The sequence below is a fragment of the Mesitornis unicolor genome, unplaced genomic scaffold (assembly GCF_000695765.1).
Source record: "Mesitornis unicolor isolate BGI_N332 unplaced genomic scaffold, ASM69576v1 scaffold9415, whole genome shotgun sequence".
NCBI classification, from domain to species: Eukaryota; Metazoa; Chordata; class Aves; order Mesitornithiformes; family Mesitornithidae; genus Mesitornis; species Mesitornis unicolor.
The window spans coordinates 1-7,937 of record NW_010183428.1 but is presented as its reverse complement, the minus strand read 5'-3'; positions in this window follow the sequence as shown (position 1 = coordinate 7,937).

Below are 7,937 nucleotides of genomic sequence, written 5' to 3'. Positions count from 1 at the left end.
AAACACTTTTTTACTGTGATGGTGACTGAGCCCTGGCACAGGTTGTCCAGAAATGTGATGGGGTCTCCATCCTTGGAGATACTCAAAAACTGTCTGGACATGGTCCTAAGTAGCTGGCTCTGGGTGGCCTTGCTTGAGCAAGGTGTTGGAACAGAAGACCTCCAGAGGTCCCTGCCAATCTAAGCCATTCTGTGATTCTGTGATACGGGATAGCTTGGGTTGCAGAAGCCATGCTGTCTTCAGTGACAGTTTCATGAGACCATATATAAATGTTATTTTTTGACTGCAAAATGAACTAAGTCTACCAACCCGTTAGGCATGACAGGAAACATCTGGCAATAGGCTTCAGTCACTGCTGGCCTAGACTGGGTTTAAACTGGCAGCTTAAATGTAAAAGGTGCAGCATCACATTACCTCTCCCCAGAGTGCCTGATGACTTTGCAGTGACCCAGTTTGATTTATTTTTCAAGAACTTGTTATTTACAGCTGAGTGTTCAGCTGGAGAATAAAGTGAACTAAGTTGACCAAACATTTCTGTTAAAAATGAAAGTAACATTTTAGTCAATAACTATAAGATACATGAGGATATTGATCACCATGAAGTAATACATCTTATTTCTTAGCTGCCATTTTTGTTATATCAAGCTTAATTTCAGCATATTTTCAATTTCCCCTCTGAGTTTCAAGAAAAAATACAGTTATTTTTATCATTAGATTAAAATTGATTTGTGGTTGTTAAGTCATGCCTATACCTCTGCTGCAGTTGGTCCTGTTATTTTGCTTAGAATGTAAATCCATTTGTACCCAGAGTAATTTCTTAATTGTTATCTTATCTTACTCTTTCTCTGTATGAATTTACTGCATTTTTCAAGTTAAGATTTTTTTTTTTCTGGTAACCTCAGCACATCAGTATATGAAGAAAGAGGTTTTTGGGTAATTTGTTGTCATACATAACCTTCCAAATTTTTTACAAGAAGAGAGGAGGAAATCTTTTAAGTTATGTACAAATCCATGTTAAAGATGCAAACACACTTTCACAGGATTCCCTTTCTAGTACAAATTGACATGCAGAGCACTTGGAATACCTTTTGGACAACACACAAATAAAAGTACAATGCTACAATCCATATTGAGGGAAATTAACTCTCTTCCTACCTTAATTCCAGAAAATTGTCTGGTAAAATTGGAAACAGTATAGCTTGGGCCCAGAGGAACATGAGCAAGGTGAAGTAAATAGCAGGAGGTTTTCTTGTTGCATTTGCTTCTCCTGGGAGGTAGGCAGCAGTGTAAGTGGGTCAGATCAATAGCATTTAACAGCTTTTATACACTTCAGGTGCCATTAATATTCTTTGTTTTCCCCTCACACACCTTCTGAAAGAAACAAAGTGCAAAACCTCATTAATATAAATCAATTCCTGCTTAAATGTGTCTGATCCTCAATGCAACGCATTGCAGTGGCTGTTTCCAGACTCATATATTTTTGTTTTACTTGTCATATATACTGCTTTTAGAATAGAGATATCAGAGTGTCCCCGCCATCACCTCTCTTGCCCTGGAGGTCTTCTCTTCACTCAGCTCATGACTGAAGCTGGTGATTCAGTGATGATTGAGGCCGAGAGACACGGCAAGGTTCTCGTGGCAGATACTGCCACAGCTTCTGTGTGCTGTGAGACAAAGGCGTAACTGATGCACAAAGCAGTGTGCAATTGTTAAGCTGCTGGTACATGCTCAGTCCTGTCAACCACTCAAGGAGGGCATTAAAAGCTCTATTAACAACACACAGCCTACTGTTCCTTTTTCATTAAAACACTTGAACAATAGGATTTACTGAACGCATTATCTAGTCTAGAAATCAGATTACAACATGTTAAAAACAAATTGAGAAGTTTTTATAAAGGGATTTTTAGACTGGTCTCTTACTTTCTCCTTTGCTCATCCTCTGAAAAACCTCTGAAATATTTTTCAGTTCCTGGAAAAAAATTTTTTTTGAATATAGACTTGAACTGTAAGCTGAAACATGACTGTAAATCAAGTTCTGTACGTTCACAAAGTGTAGGGCTAGCAAAGTAGCTTGTGTGTGGACTACAAGGAACATGGGGAAGTAGGTTCAGAGCAAGCAGAGAGGTGAATCATACATGATTCTGACTCCTTGCAGTAGAATTGTAGTTCATTTTAGGAGTCCCTCATCTCTAATCTTGCTGTGCTGAACAAGGGATAGAAGGTAGATGAGGAAGAAAATAAGCAGAGGATATGAAACAAGTTACCAGTCAGAATGCACCTAGTTCTGTTTTACTGAAACTGGGCACCCCATTCAGCAGGGACAGAACTTTGTACATTGGGACTGTGCAGTCATGTATTTCAGGTGTTTAAATACCAAGGGGCATGTTTATGCTTGGGATAACTTTCCTAATTGAAATGAAAACCAGAAATGGCATGAAACATTATCCACATGAGCCTGCTTCTTACTCTCTGTGAGGACAGTTATAAAGTTAGAAAGTCAGATATTACCTAACAGTTACTTAAAAGTGATGTAAATCAAAAGTTAACTGGAGGTTGCAGCACCTCTTCCCTATTTCCCCTTAACAACCAAGAGCTCATCCTCTCCTCGAATGAGAGAAGGTTGGTGCAGGTGTATCTCTACTTCCCTTTCATGTGGAGGTAACACTTGATTTTCAGACACTAGCCCTTGTCTTTCCCTTTGCTTTACTTGTGAGGGTTGTGAATGTCACAATATTTGCCATGCTTATGACTCTACATTCACAGAGAGATGGATGTGCTGAAGAACATGATGAACTCTCTGACACTGTTACAAGGTAAAATATTTTTATTCCTCTGCCTCTATTATAAGGAGGTTGCATTTCAATCTGTATGGTATTTTACTTCTCCCTTTTCATGACCACAGCAAGGCATAAGAAAAAATTCTTCAGTTAGATGGTGAGACCTTGTGTTTTCTTCCTATGTATGTCAAGTTGCTGTCAAAAGCTGAATCACAACAAATAACTGCAATGTGAAGTTCCTGCATTTTCAAAGTGACCAGAAAACTTGTACTGGAAATTATACCTGGGACAAGGACTATTTACAAAACAACTTCCAGCTTAGGCAGCTGCTGCCTGAGTTTGTGCTTGGTATTCAGTGTCATGTTTTCTTGCACGATCCATTGCCATGGTGTCGTATACTGATGCTTCATTTCATTTACCATTTTGATGGAAATAACTGTTCTTAATTGCATCATCTGCCACCTGTGAATACGGCAGTTACGTAGGCTGTTCTCACACCAGGAGATGGATATAAAAATAAAGAGAGAACACCAATATTAAGACATTAATTAGCTGCAAATGAAAGAGATCTATATGCCAAACATAATTTTCTCTGAAACAGACATAGTTTCTGGTGGAGGTGAATTTATACCCACTTATGTTATTTGTGCTCTTGTTTATATCCCATTTTACTGTAGTAGTTTCTGTTAGGTACATTCTCCCTTTGGGCTTCCAGCATAGTTGCTTTTCCAGCTGTCACCTTCCATTGGAATAAATTTTATATGTGCTTGGGTGCTTTATAGGCTTGAAGCAGTTACTGCTTCATTGTGCACCATTACTTCCCATCATCTTTGTCCTTTCAACATGAAAGGAGAGACAGAAGAGGGAGGAAAAGGCATTATCCGATCATTCGCTTAAGGCTTCTCATTTTCAGAGACCAGGACACATTGTTGCTATTAGTGCTGTTGTCTGCTGGCACGAACCCAGGGACACTCCAGCGCTTCTGCAGTTTTTTAAGTTTCTTTTAGCAGTTCTTAAGGTCAAGGAACTAAGTGAAGCCGAGCATGTCTGACATTCTGCAGATGCACAGAGGGCGGTAAGTATTCCATGTCACTGTACTTAAACGCTTAGAAGCAGTAATCAAAATAGGTATTTGAAACTTCACAATTACTTTAAACTACATAGGGTAAATCTTGGCAAAATAAGAGCATTTTACTTCTGCTTTGCAAACCCTTATCAGGCCAACTTTAATTGCTGCACCAACAGATGTAACTTCCTGTGCTCTTTCTTCATGCCATCCTTGTATCCTACTGTTTCTGTGTGACACTCAATATTTAAATCCTGGCCATCTTGAGTGCTTATAATAAAATCATTTACCCTGCATCGTTAATAAAATTTTTCACTACTTCTCGGGAATCTGGAAGATACACAGTGTAGCAGGGCCCATACTAGAATCTAGGTGTATTACAGTGATGATTTCCCCAGGATGGACAGGTTAAAAAAAAGGGAAGAAAATCAATCCTTGTCCTATATCTGGCCAGTTGATTATTCTTTCTGGAGGGCGAACTGAAACGGATGTTACTGTCTTTCTCCTATGTCACTCAGACTTACTTCAAAGCAGCCGCCTCATTCCCAGATCATAAGCGCCAGGTTCAGCCCGCTTGAGACCCAGCCACCAAGCCGCAGGTTGAAGGGAGAACTTGAGTTTATTTTTCATAAGCTCTCAAGTGACGCATTTCTTTTTAGGAGGCGCCCTGCAGTTACTCTGTCATACATCTGGAACTGGCACTCTCTGCCTTTCCAACTGTGCCAGGTCCTGTTGCACATTGACACCTGAGATACATTGCTTCTGCAGTCTGAAGTAGAAACTGATTCAAAGCAGCTCTTCCAGGTGAAAACAGAGATTAATAAAGCAAGCAAACTTTGGGTAGGCCCAGCTGTGTGCGCAGGTAGCTCACCAGCTCTCCCGTGAGCGCAGCCACCTCATCCCCACCTGTGGTGTCCCTGCTGAATTCAGGAAGCAGCCTTGCTGCCTGTTCTGGCTGCATTGCTGTTCCTCTGATCACAGAGCACTGCTTGCCTCTGTAAGACTGCTTGTTTTAATGGCCTACCATCTGTCTAATAAGAGATTTCTGGCCTTGGGGAACAATCCCGTTACCTCTCTGGTAACAGGCAGTCACAGCTGGCTCTCTCCAAGAGTTCATGGCATTCTCCCTGAAGGTGTCCTTTCTGCTTGCTTGCTGCTGTAGCCTTTTTAATGTAACTATGGGATCAACCAGAGTAATGTTAGGTAGGTAAAGTGAATCATAGGCACTAATTCTACAAAAGAACAAAGGCATCATCTGCACTGTGTAATGGTGTGTCTTTCACCTCCAGCCACCTCACAACCCTGAGGCCCATCAGGTGATTTATCTGGGGATGTTCAGTCTTTGGAGTCACTGAGCAAAAAGTAATCACTAGTTATTTTTAAATTAAATGAGCTTACGCAGTGAAGTATTTTTTAACTTATCCCAGAATTCCTTCTGTCCAGACACAAGATGAACAAATACAGTGCCGGACATTGACAGCTTCATGAAAAGATCATAATTTTAAACTCCAAAGTATACCTACCGTACAGTATTCACGCAGTTATCTTTAAAAAAACCCAACAGATTATTCATGTGAGACAAGGTCACACTTTGCTGCTCAGAAAGAGACTAAATGATCCCTCAAGGGCTTGTCAGAAGACCATCTCCAGCACATCATCCCTCCTAACCTCCTGCCATCCTTTTCAGCCATCAGCCCCCACCTCAGTGTTACTGTAAACTTCGGTAATAAGCACTAGGACCCGTCAAATGACAGCTCTGTTTGAGTAAGGCCAGCCTTTATTCATCTGTCTGGGTTAAACTGCACTGTGCGGTACTTGCTTTAGCGAAGTCTGACAGTACACCATGTGATGTCACTATTTGACTTGACTACAGCACTCAGTCCTGAAAAACACTGGAAAGATAAACATGAAATCTCAGTACACGTTTTTTAACCTTAGTACTACAGAGAGCTACAGAAAATATTCCCCACTGCAGGTGTAAACATTTTCAGGAAGGTCACACAGGTATTATCTTTTTGCAAGTTCACTGGTGGAGCCTGCTTTCCCTCTATTTTCCCCCAGAATATGCTCTCTGGCTCACATAAATGTATCAGCTGTCTTCTGATAGCGTTTACACCCAGTAGTCACGTCCAGGATTATGCTGGACTTAATTGTGTCAAAGGCAGTAACCCATCAACTGTGATGGGTTAAATGATCCCTCTTTGCAGAGGATTGTATTTTACTTTTAAGATTATAGACAGTAAGGAGAATTTTACTTTTCTAAGGGCAAATCTTGGGGGACTTTTAAACAAAAATGAAACTCACTAAGAGAGGAATGAGTAGGAAGTTTGAAAAATACCTACTTTCATGATCAAGAAAGTAATTTTTGAGTTCTCTACTGAAGCATCTCTTACTCTGTAACACAGAAATTAATTTCAGCCTGATGACAGGTCTTGCAGACATGCCTTCAGAGGGCTGTGACTAACTGTGTTAGTTTGGTCTCTCCATCTCAGCAAGGTGCTTCTTTATCTCTGCAGGGGAGGGAGGACAGGAGAGCCTAGGGAAATCTGCTTTCTCAAGCAACTGACCTCAGACAGGCAGGTCAAGCACCCTATGCATTGGGAACTCCAGGATGGGAAACTGGCAGGTAGATTTAATACTAAATTAAATCCCTGGTGCTATTTATAGAATCACAGAATGTATTGGTTTGGAAGGGACCTTTAGAGGTCGTCTAGTCCAACTTCCCTGCTGTGAGCAGGGACGTCTTTAACTACATCAGGTTGCTCAGAGCCCCATCAAGCCTGACCTTGAATGTGTCCAGGGATGGGGCCTCCACCACCTCTCTGGGCAACCTGTGCCAGTGATCTACCACCCTCATGGTAAAGTTATCTATGTATTAATGGTTGCATAGATTATTATAAATTTGAAACAAAATGTATGTTGTAGGAGATATACAAGTGAATTTTCATCTTTTGCTTGTAAATGACCAGGTACCCATGAAAATATTTCCAAGTCTGAATGAGAGAAACCACTGTTAAAGGTACATCTTGCTCTTTATTCCCTTCAGTCGTGAGTCCTTTTAGGTGTCCAGTGCATTTCAGTCACTGCCAGGTTTGCACTGAGGATACCTGTCCAATAGGAATTTGAGTTATGCTGTCAATATTTCATGTAAACCACCAAGCAAATGACAAGTAGTAGCAGTTCTTGTCTGAAGTTCAACCTCAACTTTTATTTCCTACAACTTTAATTTAACCTGCCAGGTTTCAGACCTTACTATTGATCCTATGAGTGATGTAGTAGCCTGTTTTTATTTTTAATGAACAGTATTTTCTTTTAATTCACATCCACATTACTACTCCTATTTTCATGTGAATAGCAATGTAGCATAAGCAGAGTCTAGATTTTGGGAGCAGGATCTAGCTGCAAAGGTACAGTGAGTGGAAAGCAGACTGTTTTTAATGCTCCAGAGGAAAGAAAGAAAAGTCAAGCTCACTGAAATGTTGTCTGAAATTCACATTCTTCTCCTGTAAAACCCACTGCGATAGTCTTCTATTATAAAGAATAAAAAGTATAATGTATGAAAGGAATAGAAATACTGCTGTACCCCTCTGCATCTGTATCTCTGTATCTCTGACTTGCATTTTTCTATTCAATTACTTATTATCTTATTTCTAAGTATTACTTATTTTGATTAAATTACCAATTATTACGTATTTCTATAAAATTATTATCTTGATATTTGTGGATCAGGATTCACAGTGATCATGGACTAACACCTCAGAGAAGCTATTCCTCAACCTGGCACTCACTGAAATCCTGATGTAGAAGAGGAGTGAATTACAGCTAACTTGAAGAAAAGCGTACATCATGTATACCCTTCTGCACTTTGGCCTTTCCTCTCTGCTGTTTGTGGACTCACACAACAGCTTTGGAAGGCAGCTGTCTGTAGTGAGAGTTTAAGTTTGGTTCAGGCTTCAGACACATGCTATCCCAAGGCAGATGAGGGCTGTGTTATCTAGCTAGCACTCATTCTTCAGCAGAGTTCCACTGGATCCCAAAACTCCCATCTGAAGTATCCCAAGTTTTGAAAATCATAGAATCACAGAATGGTTTGG